This window comes from Opisthocomus hoazin, chromosome 6 (genome assembly GCF_030867145.1).
Source record: "Opisthocomus hoazin isolate bOpiHoa1 chromosome 6, bOpiHoa1.hap1, whole genome shotgun sequence".
NCBI lineage: Eukaryota > Metazoa > Chordata > Aves > Opisthocomiformes > Opisthocomidae > Opisthocomus > Opisthocomus hoazin.
Window position 1 is genome coordinate 57,942,162 of NC_134419.1, and position 22,504 is coordinate 57,964,665.

General features: G+C 44.1%; 1 protein-coding gene across 11 annotated transcripts in view; it reads right to left on the reverse strand.

Moving 5' to 3' along the window:
- Positions 1 to 22,504, reverse strand: part of SGMS1 (sphingomyelin synthase 1) — a 105,141-nt gene that overhangs the window by 18,220 nt on the left and 64,417 nt on the right. For 3 of the 11 annotated variants that reach the window (XM_075423243.1, XM_075423246.1, XM_075423248.1), the window contains one exon: positions 21,236 to 21,537. The exons of 2 other annotated variants lie outside the window; for them this stretch is intronic. The gene's annotated coding sequence lies outside the window, so the exon portion shown is untranslated. Of the gene's footprint in view, positions 1 to 5,689; positions 5,737 to 5,879; positions 5,996 to 11,262; positions 11,280 to 21,235; positions 21,644 to 22,504 lie in introns of those variants that run through there. 6 more of the 11 variants (XM_075423247.1, XM_075423249.1, XM_075423244.1 and 3 more) reach the window with 6 other exon arrangements.

Here is a 22,504-nt window from a genome sequence, read left to right on the forward strand (position 1 = left end):
ATGAACTAGGTCTGGTGACTGAGAAAACAAAAAGCTCTGGATGAAAGACCGGCAGTACTTTGCATACGCCACTTCTCACTTGCTGGGCATGCCACACGCGCACATATTAAAATCCATGGAGCAAACCGTGATGAAGATGAATATTCCCCTTTGCGAGTATCTGTGCTGTTTTAAAACAGTGGAAGAGAGGATACAGCTCTATTTTCTGTCTTTTTTTCAGCGGGATTATAGGTACTGAGGAAAGGCTTTTAGCCACGGATCGCTTCATTATTCAAGTTATGTTTAGCAAATTGGTATTTAGTTACACAGCTCTGAACATGGTAAAAAAAAAAAGATGGATTGAATTATTCATGTTAACCCACATTAGAAACTCCTACAAGACTTTGACCGAAGGAGAGCAAGCCTGGCTCTCCAACATGTTAGTCTCTGCTGTACTCACTGTAGTCACATTATTACAGGGCACCTGAAATCCTGGGTCTGGCACCAGCTGCAGCACAAAGCTCAAGCATGAACCCTGCATCCTTACTTCATGTCGGTGAGAGTTTGTGTCACCAGCAGTTATGGGAAGATGCTTTGCCTCCAGCTCCCTGTTTGGCCTCAGTCTGTGCATTAAAGGCAATGCCAGCCTTGAGCTGCCTTGTTTACTGATGCCTGTGGCTCAGTTCACTGCAGACCAAAGAGATGGAAACATCATTGTCTCTCTGATGTCCACAATATTTCAGTCTCAAGTGATGCACCAGTAATTCACAACTCAAGGAATCAGTGTCTATGTGAAGGAAAACGCAACACACACTTTCACGCTTGTCCTTAGGTTGAAACTCAGGCTGAAATCCACGAGATGCAGCACCATCAAATTCACGACTAATACTAACAGACATCTCTACGTGCTTGCTGCTTCTGAGGGTAGTGCCTTACAATTTTCATAAAGCCGAAGTTGTTTGTTTTTGAATCCTGTTACAACACCTGGGCTCTTAGTCTGCAGCAGGACCTCACTTTCCCATGCCATTTAACAGCTACATCGGCTGCCTCTCCAAGTTCAGTGTGGATTTGGGGTTGTCAGAGCAGTCTGTCTACACCACAAGGTGGGGCAATACTAAACCTTTTCAACTTGAAACGCTGGCGTGAATGACTCACAATTTCCCAAACCGGTCAGAAAGGAGGAAAGTGGACCTGTAACCCTCGTCCTCCCCACATACCAGCCTTTCTGTCCAGGCCCTGACAGCATAACACAAGCCTCCTGTGTGCTTAAGGATTCAGAATCCCAAAGACACCGAATACAATGCAAAAGGATGCATTCATCACTGTAAAAGAGACTGGACCCAACCTCCAAATTACGTCTCCTTACTTACCATGCACACACATCTCCTCCTGCTGCAGCTAAGCTAGCAGGTTTTAAGATGAGCTCTATGTGGAGCGTAAAAGAACAAAAATCTGTTGCCAGCTGCAAATACTATTCTGATAGTACTCTGGCACAAGAGTCCATAATATGCTGGTGTAACCCCACGACACCTGCCCTGGCAGTGCTCTGAGAAATAGCAAACCTGCGTCTCGCAGTAAAACTGCAGGGCTTGGCAATATTGCTAAAAACTACGAACAATTCAGAAACCTGCTCATGCTTTAAACTTACCATCAGTAATGCTACTAAAGGTACCCCCCACAGAAAAACAAAGACTGCTTGACAACAATTTTTGTGTCTTTATGGAACACACTATATATATATATATATATATATACATCTCATAAGAATCTTCGTAGTTTCAAAAATGAGAAATCCCACCTCACACACAGAGGCACTCACTTTCACCCTGTCTCATCCTCTGTGGATGGATGGACTACATCAGCATGGGGTTCGCCAAGAAGCAAAAAGCTACAGAGCAGACAGTTTCAGTCCTCAAAGACAGCACTTCTGGAAGCACGAGCACAGCGCCCAGTCAGGTTCAATCCCAGCCTGCTGCTATCACACCACCAGCGAGTAAATCACTACCAAGCACCTTTCGTAAAAGCGGAGTAATTGATACTCGTGGGAGGAAGGCTGAGAGGAAAGAGAACACTCTGACAAGGATGCAGGTCACCGAGTCAATTTCCTAGAGAGTTAAAATGAGGAAAAACAACTAAAATGCCTAAAAACCACCTATCATTCATATCTCCATTTCACAGCCTGTCTAATGGGGGAGGAATAAGCAATAATGCTTTACTAACACCTCCCAGCTTGTCATATTAAAAATACTTTCTCATTTTCTGTCGTGTGTTCATGAAAGTCTCATCAGGTGAGGTTCACAGAGTGATACAGGAGACTAATAACCCCCACTGGCCCTGTTACTTCCACAAAGGGTCTACTGACTGCAGAAGCTGAAGACATAAAGTGGGATGGGCATCAGCTGCCACTGGCTTAGCTTGGTCCCACTGCCCCAGCAAGGCACAGAGATGGGTGCACACCCCAGCCTCCCCAGCTCTGATGCAGGTTGTTAGCCTGGTCACAGAATCACAGATTCGTAGGGGTTGGAAGGGACCTCTGGAGACCATCTGGTCCGAGTCCCATGCCGAAGCAGGGTAACCCAGAACAGGCTGCACAGGACCTTGTCCAGGTGGATTTTGAATATCTCCAGAGAAGGAGACTCCACAACACCTCTGGGCAACCTGTTCCAGTGCTCCATCACCCTCTTCCTTCGCGTTCAGGTGGAACTTCCTACGCTTCAGCTTGTGCCCATTGCCCCTTGTCCTGTCACCAGGTACCACTGAAAAGAGTCTGGCCCCATCCTCTTGACACCCACCCTTAAGATATTTATGAGGATTTATAAGGTCCCCTCTCAGCCTTCTCTTCTCCAGGCTCAACAAGCCCAGCTCCCTCAGCCTTTCCTCAGCCAGTCACCTCACCATCTCCGTAGCCCTCCGCTGGACTCTCGCCAGTAGTTCCTCATCTTTCTTGAACTGTGGAGCCCAGAACTGCACCCAGTACTCCAGATGGGGCCTCACTAGAGCAGAGTAGAGGGGAAGGAGAACCTCCCTCAACCTACTGGCCACACTCTTCTTAACGCACCCCAGGATACCACTGGCAACCAGGGCACACTGCTGGCTCATGGTTAACTTGTCATCCACCAAGTACACCCAGGTCCCTCTCTGCAGAGCTGCTCTCCAGCAGGTCAGCCCCAAGCCTGTACTGGTGCATGGGGTTGTTCCTCCCCAGGTGCAGGACCCTGCACTTGCCCTTGTTGAACCTCATCAGGTTCCTCTGTGTCCAACTCTCCAGGCTGTCCAGGTCTCACTGAATGGCAGCACAGCCTTCTGGTGTATCAGCCACTCCTCACAGCTTTGCGTCATCAGCAAACTTGCTGAGGGTACACTCTAATTCTTCATCCAGGTCATTGATGAAGAAGTTGAACAAGACTGGGCCCAGTACTGACCCCTAGGGAACACCACTAGTTACAGGCCTTCAACTAGACTCAGTGCCGCTGATGACAACCCTGTGAGCTCTACCATTCAGCCAGTTCTCAATCCACCTCATTTTTGGCCCAGTCAAGTAAAAATGCTCCTTCCATCCACAGCAGATCTGCTTCATTAAGGAGCTTGTATCTGATAATAAATTACAAATAACAATGTGATTATCATAATAATACTAACTGCATTATGATAATGATGCTGTGTGAAACTGGTATACCAAACTAACCACCCCACAAGACTGAGAGGACGAAATAACTTCAGCAAGGGCTCCAGTCCCCACTTCCTCATGTTTATATGACCTTTTTTCCTCCCTGTTCTCAGCAATCATTAAAGTGCTAACTCAAAACTTCCGGATCCTTTTCCACTTTCCTGACAGAGAGTGTTTCCCACAACTACTTCAATCTCCCTGTCTGAGGGTCATAACACCATAAACACAGCCACTCCAGTGGGTTAAACAAGTATTTGACAGCGCATATCAAGATATGTTCTTTTTTGCAACACTTTGCAGAGATGCAGTTGGGCATAAGGACTGAACCTGGAAGCGTCCATCTCTTTAGTTAAAGGACAAGATAATCGGCAAGTTGGCTACACCTCCACACTTGACCTGGTGGCCAAGGTGCACAAAACTCTGAGGTTTTCTGTCTCTAGGCCTGCTTGCACTCACGTTGGACGTCACTGTTTCAGATTTTGTTTCAAAGTCCATGGGCTCACCACTGAGTGAATGACAGATGTCCCCTGGGCAAGCGGCACGAGACTTTGGGATGGCTGCAGGGTCTGCAGAGCAGTAACCTCCCTCTGCAGCCCTGGAACTGGCTTACAGCTTAAGACGATGCTCCCTATTACCTCTAAAATTGCAAGCAGAAAGCTTTATGGCTCGCAATTAACACTGATGAGATAAAACCACATCCACCTAAAATGGAAAAAAAAGACCCTCAAAACCAGTTTGTTCATCTCTGATGTCCTCCTAAAGCACTCTGAAACCCAAATGAAGAAAACCCAAGTCTCCCCAAATCAAATCATGCCTTCTCATGTTTGTACAGTGCTTTTACTCTCTAAGCGAAGACCTTTGCTGCCAAGGCAACAGTCACTATAGAAATCAGTAAAACAACCAGCCATTTCAGAAACTGCGACGAGCTCTCACCAGAAGGAGATTTTCAAATCCTTTCAGAGCCAGTGGGCGAGTTTCACTTGCAACACAGAGCATCCTTCCCAGACACCCCAGAAAAGCTGAGATGACAAAACTATTAACAAAAAACAGCGTTAAAACAAGTGAGGTCCAGGGATAAGCACAGTTTGAAGATACAATAGTGACACTTTCTCCCTTGGAAAACAAATGCTGGGATGCAAACTGATTATGTGTGCACACAAACAAGCAGGAGAAAATGAACTGCTGTAACAACTGAAGTTCTAATGCGTTCAAAACCAACCCACAAGTGAATTCCCTCAAACCCTCCCTGGTAAGCAGAAATTACACAGACACCAAGTGCTCTGGATGAAAGCCAGGACCTCCCATTGTGCATTTTTACAGCTCAAAACAAACTGTTCGTAACGGCAGGGTCTGAGTCACGTCTACAGTCACCTTCTCTACGGGCATTTTATCCTCACTCACAATAATGCTCCAACACCTCAATAACTGGATGTCCTGTACCTGTAAAGCACCTTTGCACATCAATTTGTGATGAAAGAGTGATGCCTGCCACAATTTACGTGCTGGATATCACTAACAAGTTCTCCAGCAAGGTACTGAATTGCTTCTCTCCTTCCAGGATAGCCCTGCCTCCAAACCCCAGATCACCCCTTGCAAGTGGCTGCACTGCTGTCAAGCATGTTGGTATTTTAAAACATAAAAACAAAACTGGTTTTGTGCTGTAAGTACAAATATATGCAAATACAAAATAGCTGTAAGTATAAGACTGAGGCGCAGATGGGCTCATGAGTTTCACAGAGCTCTGAGTTGGTCCTAGATGGAAAACAGTGTCCCACAGATGCAAAGTCAGAGCAAGCACAATTACTACTATGAAAAGAGAGGCTGTGATCAGTATGTGAAGCAACGCCCATGTATCCTGAATAGCTACTTACACAGCTTTAGAGAGAGAAAAAAATTGCCTGCATACTACATAAATCCCCAAATAGCCCGTTTTTTTCTACATTTCTCTAGATGAAAAAGAAAGAACACTTCACCCTCTATTTCCTATCCCAATGCAGAGAGAGAAAAAAAAAAAAAAAAGAAAAGAAATGAAAATCCACTTACAGGCAGAGATCTCAGTATAACAGCTCTGAACCCAAGCCCGGATTTCGGTGGCAAGGATTTCAAAACAAAAGTGCTTGCACCAAATCTGAATAACCAAACAGCTCATCTTCAGTTGGGAAACACTCCTAATGAATCTCTCTGCTACATAAATACATCTGTATTGCATGCATGTACGTACATAGGTACCTACATGCACACATCCTGTGCTAGGCGACAGACACCTTCTCCCTCCAAACCTGATAAATCCTCATCCCTTTGCTTCTTCGTAGCCCAACATCTCTTTGCTCAACATTCTTCCTCCCCTTTCTTCTTCCTTGGTCTCAGAAGTAGTTATGGAAACCAGCAAACACTCTTGAGAAGATTTCACCTGACCAGCAATCTCATCACAGGAACAGTTGCTAAGCAGGGCTTTTGTTTTGACACTACGGAAATCCCACTCTGAGTGATCTGGGGGTGGAAAGGATGGGGTGGGGAGGGCAGGTCCTGCCTTTGGTTTAAATGACAAAAAATTATTTCAGACTGAAAAGTCTTCTCAAATGCAGGAGGGAGAACCAGGTGCCAGGACCAAAGCCCCAGCTGGCACATGCAGGAACAGCTAGGGGCTTTCCACCTGTATCAGGGATAACCCAAGCCCACATCTCATTTTGCATGCCACCATCCTACTGTCTAAGTCCTAAAGTAATGCAACACCTGTAACAGAAGTGGGATGAATATTAGATTATTTTTGAATGGCTGCAATAGAAAACTCACATTCCAACTCCCCACCCCAAACACTTATAGTTCTGTGCAAGCAGGATACAAAGAACACCACAAAGTTAATTTTTACTGGGGGAGAAAATCCCCCACAACTATATCCAACTCTTAAGAACACAATTTTGCAGCATGATTCTTGAGAGAATGTGGTTTTGTATCATTTCAGCCCTCCACCCACAAAGGGGTACATGAAAATATTAATGGACCATCATAAATCCTTCCACACGGGTAATCCGATTCAACACCAGGATCTTTAATTCTTTAGCAAAGACTTTTACAGCAGGACTCAACCCACCCACCACATCAGTCACTTCTTTGCTATATGGGAACAATTTCCCCCACGGACACCACAGCCCATTCTGCACTCTAAGCTTGCACGTCTGGTTTCCGGACCAAAGCAGCCCTAAGTGTTTTGGGCTCTGCGCTCGGGTGGCAGTAAGCTCTGACCACTGTCTCCAACACAGCTAAACACACATCTGTGTTATGCCTTGGGATCTGGGTTAGCCAGAGGTAGGGCTAGAGCTGAAAATAGAGCCCCGTGTCCTCATGCAACCTCTGAGCTAACTCTGTTACTAAAGAGCAAGAAGCAATACTTGCCTTCCTCTTGAAACTATCCAAACCTCCTTATATTTACACACCCATAACAGAAGACCTCCAAAAACGGATGAAACACTGAAAGAAGTAGAAAAAACCTTTTTTCCCCTACCAGGCACAGAAATAAGCAGAGAACGGGGTAGGGCAGAAGGATGGAAACAAGAAAATGAGAAGAAAATGAGATTAAATGTTTGTGACATTCTATATTTTAACTCGGTTAACCAAGTTCAGGTGTTTTCTGTTTGTTTTGGGGGTTGCTTTTTCTGGTTTTAGACCTACTTTTAGGTATTCAAAATCATGTATTGTTGGAGTCAGATTTGTGGTGAGCCTCTTAGAATCTAAGTAATAGCAAGAAGTAAGAAAAAAAAATCATTACCAAAATAGAAAGGGAAGTTTTGCCTAAGGAAACTGAGGAGAGTCTTGTGACTGATGGTAACACAGCTCTAAAATGCATACTCCAGCATATTTGCCAAACCAGCCGTTCAGATTGGCAAAAAAACCCCAGATGAAACTACACTGAAAATCAGAGTCTCAGTGAGCATTTAAATCAATTAACTGCCGTATTTTTTTAATATTTCAGTTTTTTACTGGACAACCCTATTAGACAGCATCCAGACCACAACAGTTGCTTCCTCCAAACTGCTTTCCCCTGAGTTCTGACTAAAGCAAAAGAAAAGCGAGTTTACACACTCAGAATCCCAGTCTAGAATAATGTTTTCATATTTCATTAGAAATATAAATATTTTATTTCAAATACACTACTTTTGAAGTCCAGCACATCAGACCTAGATCAAAAAGACTTCAAGCCTCAAGAGCTGAAATATAAATATCTATGCATCTTCATGCAAGATGATGTTCTCTGCATTTCAGCTGTTATTATTCATAAACTCACCCAAATGCATACCATCGACACTACTAATTTTCAGTGCTATTACCCGTGTAAAACAAAACAATTCCTGAGTTTGCCTTTATTAGTTTCATACAACACATACTGATCCCTGGTCTGAAAGACAAGAACACCACAAATATTCAAGATTATTTCTGGTATAAATAGTCCTAACCCAATTTTTTAACACATATTCCTCCTCTTTCCAGCAACACATGCTCAAAGTTGTACCATAAAGCAAATATTTAGATCTGGAACAGACAGTTCTGTATGAAGGAGAGGAAGACTTCTATTGCACAGTTGGTCTAGAACAACTAGAATCCCAGGAAAGGCTAGAAAAAAATTTAAAAAAAAAAGAAGCATTTTTGATTGTCAGCAAGTTGTGGCTGTACAGTCTTAATGATGGGAACCTGTCTTAGTAGAGCCAGATCTACTGAAAATTCAGATGAACTGTGCTGGCATCTTCCTTTTGTGGCTAACACTACAAGCAAGAAAAATGTCTCTCACCTCGCTTGCCAAATTTCATCCACCTTCCTTACTCTCTTTGCCACCAGTTGCACGGATGCCAAGTCTTGCCGTCTGCAGTTGAGATGTGCCACTGTCAGCATTTGGCTTGATGGCAAAAGCAGGCTTGCGTTCATTCAGCAAAATCCAGTGTAGCTGGAGAGATGAATCCTCTCTCCCCTCCAGTCCAGCCATCCAGCATCTCCTTCTTCAAAAGCAAGAGTACCAGAAATGGATGGCACAATTCAGACTAGCTCTGTTCCCTGGTCTAAGGGTCCCTTTTTTTTTTGCCTTTTATAGATAACTTCATGATTGTTCCTTGGTGCTTCAAGACTGCTGCTGCCACCACCAAATGTGACACTTTGATGCTGCAACAAGCTCCAGATTTCAGAATCTGGACTTCAGAATCCCAAGATATTCCTCCCCCAGCACTGAAAAGCAGCTTTATCTCTGTACCAGACTTCAGATCTTATCACCATCAACAACCCATACCCAGCTGCTCCAAATCTACACCAGACACGCCATCCCTCCCATTGATTATCCTGTGACACTGGCAAATCCTGCTTAAATCTTGCTTCTGACAACTATTCAGCATTGAACTCAAAGAACAGGTATGCACAAACATCCTACTCAAAACATTAAGTGTTCCAGTGTTCCTAAAATTCTATTTGCCAGGTATTTTAAGAGCACAAAACAAAACTGAAAATACGCTTGCTTCCATGCTGACAATGATGGCGACTGCGTGTACTACCACGTATCAGTCAAACAATTTCCAAGAACACAAGCAGAATCCCTTGAAACCATTATAATGTGTTCAAAGTCTGCAAAATACTTTATGTTTTAAATATTTCTCTCAGCTTAAAGTTATGATGAACTATGCTCACAAATAACGAGAGACAAGGAAAGATAAGAAATCTGTATCTTGCTATTTAACTGTTAAAATTATGAGTATTGCAATGATCAACTGAAAGCCTCAAAAGTAAGTTCTTCCTGCACATATCCAATTACTTCCAAATTTATTTTTCTAGTGACACACTTGAGGTACAGGACATGTGCCTGCATCATGTCCTAACATCTTTATGGAGATGTCCATTAGCCACCCAGCAACTCCAGCTATGATCCCAGGGAGTTTCTCGGGCAGGGCAGCTCTCCGCCATCCTTTCTTCTGCAGGCAGTGACTCCACTATCTGGTATACAGAACACGAAAGACCGGATGACTGCGTAACAGATTCACATGCTGAAGTGGTAGGTTTTGAACGCATCAGTTGAGCCAGTTCAAGAATTAACCTGTAACCAGCCAAACAAGAGAATCTCAGCTTGAGGTACTGGGTAAGTATGAGTAGCTTGCATTCATGTCATGGAAATTAAGCTACATTTTAAAATAGTATTTAATAAAAATAATATTTCAGCTCACAAACTTCCCCCCCCCTCCAAAAATGCTATCATACACTACCTACCCACAACCCATAAAAATGCTGCAAAGTGACTCAAATCAGAGTGCAAAGCTCAGTCAACAGTTCATACACCTTTCAGAACCAGAAATAATTAAAAATACCTAAGGCAGATGCCTCTTGCGATGGATGTTCATGTGATACCTCTCTCCTGCCACAGAAGGGATGGAGGGACCAGACCCAGCCTGCACATGATTGTCCAGCTGCAAGCACAAGTGTGCAGCCTCTGGCAAACTTTGGTTAATAGTCTAAACATTTTCTTTTATCTAAAAGAAGACAAAGCAAGCCGTACGCTATGAATAGTATGATAAACTCCTCAAATCCCATATTTCCTTTCATTAAATTGTACATTAGGTGGGAGGAGTTAATGGCTTGTGGCACAGCACTAGATGTAATGTCATTTCCACAATCCACCCGAACATAAGCATCCATGGACTACATCACAGTGCGTATGCTTTATCGAGCACATAACAACTGTAACTCCCTGTGGTGAACAATCCACATGCTGCTCACAGCAAACAAATCAAATTGCTCAGATAATTTCAGTTGGTTTAGACATTGAAAAGTGTGTCCGCCCTTGCGGGGGGGGAATAAATCAGCATTCCTTCCTTGAAAGCAGACACATGAACTAACCAGTTAATCAATTAAGGGACGCCTGTCACTCCAGAAGGATCACAACAAGACCAGTCTTCATAGCTCCTGTTACACAAATAGGTTACCTGCAATAAGGAGGACAACCTCAGCTCATTTACAGCAGCAAGAGAACTGCAGAAACCCAGTAGCACTATTCTCCTTCCAGCCACAGAAAGAGGAACCAAAATAAATTGCAGGGAAGAAGACAAGAGGGAAGGAGAGGAGGAAGGATTTAAATCTGTGGTCACGTGGATGACGTAGCTTTCTGCAAGCAGATGGGCGAAGCCCAGATTAGCAAGGTATTAACAAAAGCAAGGCAGTAACACTGATGAGGCGCAGCTTGAAAACAGCCAAACTCTGACCTGCCTCACCGAGCGCAGCCATGCTCCCCTCTCCCAAACAGATCAGTGTCGGCCGCAAAGCCACAGCTCTGCTGAGCAGTGGGAAAAAATACGAGATCACAAGAGAAGCACGGCTGGAAAAAGCTACTGAGGTTGAAGCTAGAAGACGAATGGCAAAGTAGATAACAAAGCAGCAGGCACGCAGGAGAGTACAATATTCTGTTAAATCAACCTTTAACAGCAAGATGCAAATGGCTCACTTGGAATAAGCCCTCTCCATAGGTAAATACTCAGAAGATGCACTTTCCAGAGCTGTCCAACAGGATGCAATATCCCTGCTGTGTACCTGAGTAAGCAAATAAAACAAGGTAATAACAGTTACACTGATATTTCTAATGTGCAGGGGGTCACCTGAGCAGCAGAGCGCTTTGGATGTTAGGGTAGTGCAGAAACTCATCTGATGAGGAGACCTTCAGAGTAGGACACCAGTAAAACCCCTTCCAGCCACCTCGTGACAGGCTCCATGACTATGCAGCACACCCTTAAGGCCTGGGGAAACATATACACCTCCTAAACACAGAAGAGAGTATTTTAAGAGCACAAAACAAACAGGGGCCAACCTGACATAACTGCTGCTTTACTACCCATTCCATGGTCAGACTCGCTCTACAGGACTATCCTTGAACTGTGGTCTGACATGCATTTTTCAGCTAAATCCTAAGAACTTCTTCAAGATCATCTAAACCTGATGAAATATGGCATTTTAATAATAGGCCATTAAAAAAAAATCTTCCACGTAGAAAGGTCATGAAAATTCACCATTGGTCCTCTGGCAATGCCAGTGCTTCTCTTGTAAGCAACATGGATCTGTTAAAATGATTACTGATGGAAAAAAAAGTACTGTTTTGGAAACGATAAGATCAAGTACTGTAAAGTGTTCACACTAAAAGATATTAAACAGTCACAATAATTTGCATTTGGGGTTTGTTGGTTTTTTTTTTTTTTGGCTTGGGTGTTTTTAGTGGGGGTGAGGATGGGGCTGCATTACCAGAGACTGCACAGAACACAAATACACATGAAATTTGCTTTTAAAAAGATGTATGTTATTATCTACCCTTAGGCACTCCAAAACCTTTCATGAAAATACCTACATTCACAAATATTTAATGTGGGCAAGGGGATAAAAGTACCATGGCAGAAATCCTGATGAAATATGCAGCTCACCCTATGTGGCACCACAACTGCACCAGAAAAGTGTCTTATTGTTCGTTTCATTTCATGTCATTAGTGAAACAATGTAGGGATTTGATTTAATTTGATCCTACAAAAAATTTATGCTGGTCTGAATCGGTCTTCGGCAGCCAAATTACAAAACCCTGGCCTCACAGCAACAGCCCAGGAGTCAAAACAGCATCTCCCACCAAGTGCAGGCAAACAGCAAACACAACAGCAGCTCATGAACCACCCCAGTCCAGCCACAGCGTATGCACATGGGTAACGCAGCCTGTCTCGTCCCAGCTGAAATGCAAGACGTGCCACACGCACGGCACCATGTGAATTAAGATTTAAGGGGAAAAATGCTGATCTCGGACCAGAAAAGCTCTCAGCTATAGGAGAGTACAAGGACATCATGTTCCCATCTGTTAGGGGGATTTCTTGCCCTCCCTGGAGGGCTGCAGGACACAGGTTATCAATAGTGGGGCTGAAGGCTCTCCTCACTTCTGGAGGAGAAACAAAGAAGGATCAATATTTAGAAAGATCCTGAGAAAAAGTGGTACAGCCACCAGGGATGGGAGTACCACACACACAGCATCAGCCCCAAAATTAGGAAACTTGCATTTCCTTAGTTCACTAAAAGCCACCTTTTGCCAAGTGACCAATTTCCTTACACTCTTGATTAAATAAAATATGAATGGCAGGCAGAGACGTAAAATATAAATGCATACACTTGCATAAGCAGCAGGCCCTGTTGTTATAGATGCTGCATAAAACATTGAGGATAATGGGACTTGGGTCCCCTAATGGAGGGTACAGACTTCAGGGTTGGTTAGCAGGCAAGGAAGTTTTAACAAGTCTTGCATTTATATCCGCCTTCATGATCCACACGGCCTACAAATGCACAAATCACTTTGATTCATGTATTATTTAATTAGGCCAAGCAGGTGAAAGGCAGAATCAAACCTCAAGACAAACATCTGATGATTTTGGTGTGGATCTGCACCAAACATAACACTTGCGATGGGATGGCGGGACACTCACCAGTTTGGTAATTAAGCTAGGATGGCTGAAACAGTCCTTCTGCCAGGTTTCTCTACAAAGCTGCTTGAAGACATGACAGTAGTTATGAATTACCCTATTGAAACTTGTTGTTGTATCTGTTTTCCAGCACTGCCACGCACGTGAGCACAAACACAATGTCTTTACCATTTCAAGTGTAAGCAGTTAGAAATATTGCTTTGGCTAATTTCGCTGGGGAAGAGTAATAGCTAACTATGCAAGACTTGCCCCTAATCACTGCCATCTCATTTTCCTTAATATTTTTTGTTTCAGGCAGTTGACTGACAAATAACACTGTTGCAGAACTCCTGTTCACAATGTGCAACTTCTTTCTTGTATTTGCAAAATTTGACTCAAAATGCACAGCAGCTTTCAAACAACGATACGTAGGCAGGGAGGTGGATTAAGAACTGGCTGAATGGCAGAGCCCAGAGGGTTGGGATCTAGTGTCTGGTTGGAGGCCTGCAGCTAGTGGTGTTCCTCAGGGCTCAGTACTGGGCCCAGTATGGTTCAACTTATTCATCAATGACCTGGATGAATGGACGGAGTGTACCCTCAGCAAGTCTGCTGATGATACTGGGAGCAAAACTATAAGCATTTATAAATGCTTACAAATATCTTAAGCATGGGTGTCAAGAGGTTCGGGCCAGACTTTTCAGTGGTGCCCAGCGACAGGACAAGGGGCAACGGGCACAAACTGAAGCACAGGAAGTTACAGCTGAACATGAGGAAGAACTTCTTCCCTCTGAGGGTGACGGAGCACTGCAACAGGCTGCCCAGAGGGGCTGTGGAGTCTCCTTCTCTGGAGATATTTGAAACCCACCTGGACCTGGTCCTGTGCAGCCTGCTCTAGATGAACCTGCTTTAGCACAGGGGTTGGATGAGATGATCTCCAGAGCTCCCTTCCAACCCATACCATTCTCTGTGTGTTTTTGTGTGTGAGTTCAGGATGAAGACTGTGCTTAGCTGCACAAGTGACTTCTCTAGAACAGGACAGGGCACGTGAAGCTTCAAGACAGCAATGCTCTTTCCTACCATAGGGGACTATAAAGCTCAACAGGTCCACACTGAAGCTCCAGAAATAGCAGGTCTTCCCCAAGCGCAGGGAAAACCTGAAGCCACACATCAGCTCGCAGCTGCCTCCTGCCCAGATTATTCAGCAGTTCAACAAAACTGAAAGCCAACTTCACACCAAAGTGACTTCTGAGTATAAAATCACTTCTGCTTATCTATTTTGAAAGGTACTTATAGACAGGACTTCTTCCCTGTTTCAAAGCTCTGTATAAAGCTAGATTTATCGATGCAGATCAATGATTCATCAGTAGAGCAAGCTGTAGGAGACAAACTGTACTAGGCAGGAATCTAGCAAAATCAGGAAGAAAAAAAAAATTCAGGAAGATCAATCGGAGTATTCATCCCAAACTGAGACCTAAACAAAAAACAGTGCGGGTGTTCATGCCCTCTACCTTTTTTCTTCCTTAATTTTCTTTTCAGAAGCAGTAGCATCTGTTCTTTCTTCCCTTCTTTCCTCCAGCCTCTGCAACTTATTTCAGTCCCGCTTGTCAGGCCTTCCCTAGCCGATCGGCACATGCTCCAGACTAAAAGTCAACAGGCTTAGGAGAAAACAGAAAGGCTGCTCAAACCAAGGCAGAGAAAAACCATCATGCAAAACAGAGAGCAGAATATCTCAGATAACCTTGTGACAGATGGGCAGCAGTGCCGGCAGCCCAGCCCAGGCAGTCCCAACGAGCCTCAGCAGCCTCCTCCTCTTCCTCCTCCCCTTCCAAGGATTTTGAAAAGAAGGAGAATCAGTCTGAAATGATCCTGAGCACTGTAAATAAATTATGGCCCTGTTCATTCCACTAGCTCAGGCTGCATTGAAATGAAAGCCACAGCAGGCTCCATTATCACTCAAAATAAACTCCTCTGACAGGATCACTCCTGTGCTGATGGCTCAATTATGCCTGGGAAGACACTTACAGCATATTAAACATTAACAAAAGTCTAAGCCTGACTTACTTTCCTCCCAGATAAATCTAATTCAGTAACTGAGTGCTTTTAGCTTAAGTAACCCTGAATTATTGCATCAATTCTTTTCCCACCTTTCCCTAACAAGTTGCAAAAGACAGGCCACCGCATACAGGGAAAATGTTTTTAAGTAGTCCCTTTGCTAGACAGTTATATATTTATTATACAGGGAAGATATTTTTATCATTTAAAAATATATATGTGGTTTGGGAGAGGGTTGTTCATGCAAATTTCGTAGCTCAGAAATCAGAACAGGGGCAAACTGTTCCCCTAGGTTATAAGAGTTTACTCTAGCCTCGCTAAAAGTGCTGCTTCTTTTCTATAAAATCTCAGTCCCTAGCTAACAGCTCCACAATTTATGTTTTCTGAAACTGCAAGGAGAACCGTGATAACGAAGACACTCTAACACAGCAGAAAGTTGCTTTCATTTCTCATTTTGCATTTGCAATACATTATTTGCTTTTCATAGCTTCAAGTTTAACAGGACTAGAGATACCCTCATCACCTGAAGCACCTCTTCTGTTCTCTCTCTGCAACTATACTAACACAAAATAAAGTTTCTCGATGCTTGCCCAGGTCAGATCTTTGTTGTTCTAACCTAAGTACAACATGCAAACGCACTGCAGAGAGCTGAACAATGCCAGGATTTCACTGCAGATTTAGGTAGGGTGTGACTAGCTTAGAACAGATGAATGTCCCCAAAGAAAAGCAGGTGGCTGGGATTAAAAGAGAAAATTTCAAAACAAAAACCGAGTTAGAACTAATACAGAAAAAACACAGAGAGTTGAGAAGACTAAGAAGCTGAAATCAAAGTTGCACCAAAACTAACTAGCTGGTGGTCTTCCTACTAAATCCTCCTCCTTCTTAATGCTTAGTATTTACCAATCCCACAGTATCATCTTCCCCAGTATAAATAAATGGATTTGACTGGGTTCAACTACACAGTTTGTAAAAATTAATAAAGTGTAACAGTGTCAGTATTCTTACTGGTGAAAAATCTGCTTCACTGCTAAAACGATCTTTTAAATTTACAAGAAAACAGTATTATATACATTGCTGGGACCAATGAATTTTTACTCCTGGTTATGAAAAGCAACCTAGTAGCAAGGGAGAAAGCATCCTGAAGCATTTTGAAACTCAACTGAGTAAAAATAGCTGCTTGTCTTCAGGATTCCTGTCTGGAGGTTGAAAGAGTAACTTCAATTCTTAAATTCACTTTTAAAAGACAGAATCATTCCATTTTCACAAATCAAGAGCTAAAATACAACTTAATACCAAATTCCACCAAGCTCTAGATACGCTTGTATCTACAGCCTCTTGAATAAATGCTGTTTGTCTTCAAGTCATTTGCCCACGGGAAGTGTTGTTACAGGTTTTCTGAATGTTATATAGCTAAACATTATTTAGTTATGTTGAACTAACTGCTGTTTTTCCTCCACGATGTCCTGCACAGGGAATACTTCGTTCAGCACACATGCTGTTTTTTAGGATCCATCTAGGAAGGATATCCAGGATATCTGAAATGCCCCTGGATATTTCCTTCTTCATTTGGCACTGAACAGGATGGTTCACTGGTTATCGACGTGTGGCTGGGAGTGCTAAGACAAAAGGAGCTCATCTGAACCACAGAGCATCTTGAGAAATCACACCATTATCAAAACTGACAGAGAGTTTAAAAAAAAAAAGAGGGCAAATAAAAAAGAAACCAAGCCCCCAAGACCAAAGACAAAAAAAAGCATCAGGAAACAAACTTTCCAGCAAAGAAAACAACAGTTTCCTTAACTGGCTTTTGCCCTTATTTTAGGAAAGGCAACAGAAAATATATCCAAAGTTACAAGCACCAGTGACAACCACAAGGAATAAACACCAAGTGAAGAGCTGCTGACAAAACACTGTATGCTTGTCACTTCCTAAAAGCAATACTTAAAAAGCTTGCCATTTACAAGGCACACAATATAGTTACCCTTGGTTCATCTGTTGACTACCTTTCTCCTGACACTTCATATGCTTATTGCAAAATAAAGTCTCTTATAAGAGTGTAATACTATAATCAAACAATGCATTTACATGTAGTAAGTGAAATGAAGGCCCGAGTACTTTTTATGTGGTTTTTTTCCAACTACTCAAACTCTCCCCATAAACTATCAGAATATGAACGATTCAAACAGCAAAGTAAACTTCCTTTAAGACTCTGTTCTTAACTTGGATAGACTAACTTGAATTAGCTCAGCCCCAGCTAGAAACAGCAGCATGTGTGCTGTAGCTCTGATTTTAAACCTGAGCTAAGCACGCAACAGAGCTGACGCTACTAATGCGAAGTGTTTGAGCTGCTCACCTGAATTCAGCTCCAGCCCATGTGCAACTGAACTTGCATTACCTGTGCAAGCAGTGTTCAACAAGCCTTTTCTGAGAGGCATTCCCTCCCTCCTGTCTTGTATCCTCACCCTCCTCTCTTGCACCTGGATAACTGCACAGAGGAAAAACTGCTCTTTTCCTCGTTTTCTGCTGCACTGGGGGGCCAAACCAGCTGGCTGCACAGTCACACAAGCATAAGCAGGTCCTTCCCCTTTCGGTGGCAGCAGCGAGTTGTCATAGCAGTTCAGCTGTATGTTGAAACTATACCTCAAGTTTCCTACTCTGCCTTTCTATTTTTAACCAGAATTTCCCCCACCTTCTCTGCCATGCAGACAGCGCAGAAAGCAGCTGGAGACGACCAAGTGCTCCATAAAGCCAATTTAGCCAGCAAAAAATCACCCACAGGCCAGCGGCAAGTGCCCAAGGGGCAGCAGAGACACTCTCAAATGCTACACTGCACCCATGGCTCAAGGTAGCGGAGAGGGAATGGGACTGTCTTCCTTTTCCCTGTCCCTCATGGCCACAATGGCTCTTACCGAACACAGAGCATGGCAACCTGGTTGTCCAAAGGACTGCTGCTCTCCTGGCTCATGTAAACCATCTGAGATCCCAATCAGCACCTCTTGTCCCTAAAAACTCAAAGTAGAGGGAGGCTTAAGCAAAGATTCAGAGCATGGACCCACTTCTGCACTTAGCTGCCCTGGCTGGCTCTCTCAGGACAGAGATAGAGGGACCCACACCCGCCTTCTGCAAAACAGTGTTACCACTTGATACAGCACTTGAGAGCACTTGCTGGGATGTCCCCAGTAGAGACAACTCCTTCAACACATCTCTCAGGGAAAGGTTTGGATTCATCTTCTCCTCCAGGTTTGGATACCTCCTCCAGGCACTTGTATTAGGTGTAACACAGACACACGGACAACCCTCAATTCTCTCCTCACGTGGCAGAATAGCTTTAAAAAGCTCAGCTTTAAAAAGATAATGTGCAGCAGCCCTGTAAAGTTAGCCAAGCAAAAAGGGCACTTTCCTGAGCAGCAAGAACAGTTTCAGGCTTTCACAGGCGGATGGAAACCTAGGAACGCAGAGCAGAGGCTGTGAAAGCGGCTGCACCATGCGGAACGGCACAAAGCAGGCTTTTGGATTTGTAGTTTTTTTTTAAAGGGAGGTCCAGGTTTCTGAGCTGTGCTCTCAAAGATCTTATTAGAACCAGGCATCTCCAGGGACAAAACTGAGAATCTCCTCGTAGGACCAGGCAGACCTTTGGCCCAGACAGCTGGGCTGAGAGCCTGGCACCTAGAACGCACACAACTTGGGGTGGCAAGGCACAACTCCAACGCCAATTCAGGGACCTTAAGAGTTTAGCTGGAAGTTTTGAGTCATGCTCTTGGATGTGGACAACTAGAATAGCTTAAGCTGATCTTGAGCTAAGCCTTTTTTCTTTTGTTCAAGCAATGGCTGCAAACATTGCAAATGAGGCTACTATTGCTGTTTTTCATATAATGTGTTTTCATATGCTACATATTTTCTATACTTCAAGTTACTTGCACAAAATAGGCTTACTGCAAACACAATCGATCAAAACTTAAAAGCAAATGCAGACAGGACTGTACAGATTATAAGTATCAAATGCCTCAGAGAAATCAATTTCTTACACGCCTACAGAAACAGAAGTCAGGAAAACAGAAGTCTGGTGTGGAATTAAGCATGGCAAGACACACAACAAATCTTCCCAGTTCAAACAGATTCAAATCACAGGATCCCAGGAAACAAAGCTGCTGAGCAAAACAGCCCATCAGCCATAAACCCACTGAAAAATAAGTTTTGTTTATGAGTTACAGTATTTACAGGTAGGTAAGCAGCAAAAAACTGATAGTCTTTGCCACAATGCTGCTGTGGCCAGGGAAGAGAAAGCCTACCATGAACACAACAGACGGTATCCACATGCAGCACAAGTGGTAAGTAGGTCTGAGAACCTGTTCTCCACTACACAAGCCAGCAACAGCCCAGAAAAGCATGCTGCTCTTGTTGGTTTGTGCATAACCATGCATCTTAGTCGCCAGTTCCTGCAAAACTCTTCCTGGCCTCGAGTTATTTCAACGAAGAGTTGAAACACTGATTCCCCCTTAACCAAAACTGCTTAAGAGCACAAGTTTCTTGCTTGCATGAAATAAAAGCATTATCCACCTACAGTTCCTCCAGCACAATAGCAATGCATGAGCTGATCCCACCAAGCAGCCAGCATGCTGTGTTTTCCCCCTCAGCCTTCGTTTGAGCTACTCTCTCAGAAAAGCACTTTATTCTTTCTGCATGGGCAGGAGGTCCTCTCCCATCCTTAATCCACTGGACTACATCACTTTATTAACCAGTACAGAAACAGCAGCAAACACCCAATGCACAAAACCAAGACCTGAAAGTAACTTCACTTCTTACCTCCTAGAAAAAAGGAGTTTCAGGGGTGAGAAACCTCTTCAGCAGCTTTTACAAGCACCGGGACCATCTGTTAATGATTTATCTGACAGTGCTGTAAGCAGATATTTGCTAAGAGCGTGCTTTGTTATGGTCTGCTTTCCTGCCTTCATCTGCATAACCCAATCAACTTACAAATGCCTAGAGTAGCTCTTCTGTGTGTATACATATGTGTGTATATATACAACAAATATATATATATAAATATACACATACAGAGGTGAGCTACTGCAGGCACCAGTTTTTTACTTTCTTCCCCAAAAGTCAAGTAAAAAAAAAATTGTTCAACTCATCATTATAGATCTATTAGAAAGCTTCCAAATTAAAGCATTCAGTTCAAAAGAGGTTTACGATGAGAAGAAAAGGTGGCTATGCCAGAAATACACAAATAGTATCACATTCCATGGAAATACTCAGCTGCTTATCTTAAGACCCAGCTTACAAAGTTATAGTTCTCTTTCTGAAGCGTGTTCAGCTCACTGAGCAGATTTCTGTGGTTTCCCCATGACTGTGTTCCTCTGCACACCCAGGGCCACCCTCCTCTACAACTGAAGCATTCACAGTTTTGGGTGGCAGGTAACACCGTGACACACACAGAGCAGCACAGTTGCATGGCACTGCCCCTTACTATGAACAGCTGCTAAAAAACTCATATGAAGTCTAAAACACATTATTGCTCTTACTGTTTCATATAAACATTCACTGCAACTGCCCTGGGGATATCTGGCAGCAATTAAGGAGGGTTTAGGGGTGGGGAGAGGTGTCCAAGATGGCAAAAGGGACAGCAGCTTGTCCCTGACTTCTAGTTTGTGCAAGTGCCACCGCCACACCAAATAACTGATTACCTTGTACTGCAAACGAAACCTCCAAACCTGGAAACCACAGAGAGACTCCCACTGCATTGTGACTTCTGACCACTGTGAGAGATGAACATGTTTGACGGAAACATGCCAGGTTCTGCACACAATCTGGGGGGACAAGACAGGGGTACTCACCAGCTGGGTAACTGCTGCCCCCATCACTGGCAGCCTGGCTGGCTTTTATGGGGCAAAAAAACCCCCAAAAAACCCACCAAGAGACTAATCACAAGCTTGAGTGCCTCCTTCAAAAAAAAAAAAATCCCCAAAAGAGGTATTTTAGATCTCATCGTATCCGCGTCCTTCTGCTCGCTTCCAAAACACAGCCCCCGGCCCTTCACCAGCAGTTGAACACGCCTTTTAACTAAAACAGGATCATCCAGAGCCAGAGAGCTACTCACTCACGGAAATCAGGCGGCAGATAACAGCAGCCAACTTTTCCCAGCTGCCAGCCAGATGCGATGCTTACAGCAAGAGAAGAGGGAGACAGCAGCAAGGCCTCTGCAAGATGAAGTGCTTTGCAATCCCTCCGCCGCTTCAGCAGAGCAACTCCTGGACCCAAGGATCTTGCCGGTGTCTCCTTTGTGAGCTGAACTTCCTTCAAATTAAAAGTTGCCTTTCAACTTCCCCATGCCGGTAGCGTCGTGCCGGGCTTCGCTAGCGCTCCTCTCCTCTCTGCTTCCCAGCCCCGCACACGAAGCGCCTGGAAGGGAAGAGCAGGAGAGGTGAGCGGTGCACTGCAGGCAACAAGGCGAGCGCTTGCCCAGCGCCGCTGCCTCCCAGGCCCCGCGGTCCTGCCCAGCCGAGTGCGTCAGCGGCGGGAGCGAGGAGGCAGAGGAGGAGCAGGGACGGCAGTGCCAGCCCAGCTGGAGGGCTGCAGCTTCCTGCTGCAGCCAGGGTAACGCCTCACGGCAGCTCTCGGTTTTACCTGCAGAATAACAGCTAAAACAGCTTGAGGGGAAATAAAATTATCATATAAATTCAGGTCTAATGATTCTTCATGCGTGCAAGTAACCAAAGCAAATCTTTGCATTAGTATTACTTTTGAAAGACTCAAGATAACACCGTGAAGCTGAAGGAGTCAGTGCTGGGAGGGAGGATTCATTTTTCCAATAGCAGATATTAAGTCCTACCCTTAAAAAAAAAAAACAAAAAAAACACCCAAACACCGAAACCCACAACAGAAGAAGTCAGCAAAACAACAAAATCCCCAACCTTTCAATGCAGTGTTAGGCTACACCCCACCGCTGCTGCCAATGGCAAAGTCCCTGAGTAGGCAGCATCACCAGTCCCTGAGGGCACACATCCAGCCTTTATCCCAATACACACCAGGGACTGGAAATGGATAGGACCGAGAAAGGCAGCACCTCTTGCACACAAATATAGGGGGTGGCAAAGATAAGTGGGAATGGAAGGTGTGAAGCATCCCTGGTGAGCACAACAGGGAGTGGAGGACGTCTACTGGCCACTTGCCTTGAGACAGCGGAGAGGTCCACATAATTGAGTATAAAACCACAATACAAAGCAGATTGAAGCCACATGTTGGAAAGACTGATGGGATGAGCAGTGCTGGCAGTGTTTTCCAGCAGCTTACATGAGAGCAAGGACTCTATGCAGTCCACTGGCCACCATAAGCAAAACAGATACAGCCCAGGAGTGAAGTCAGGAGT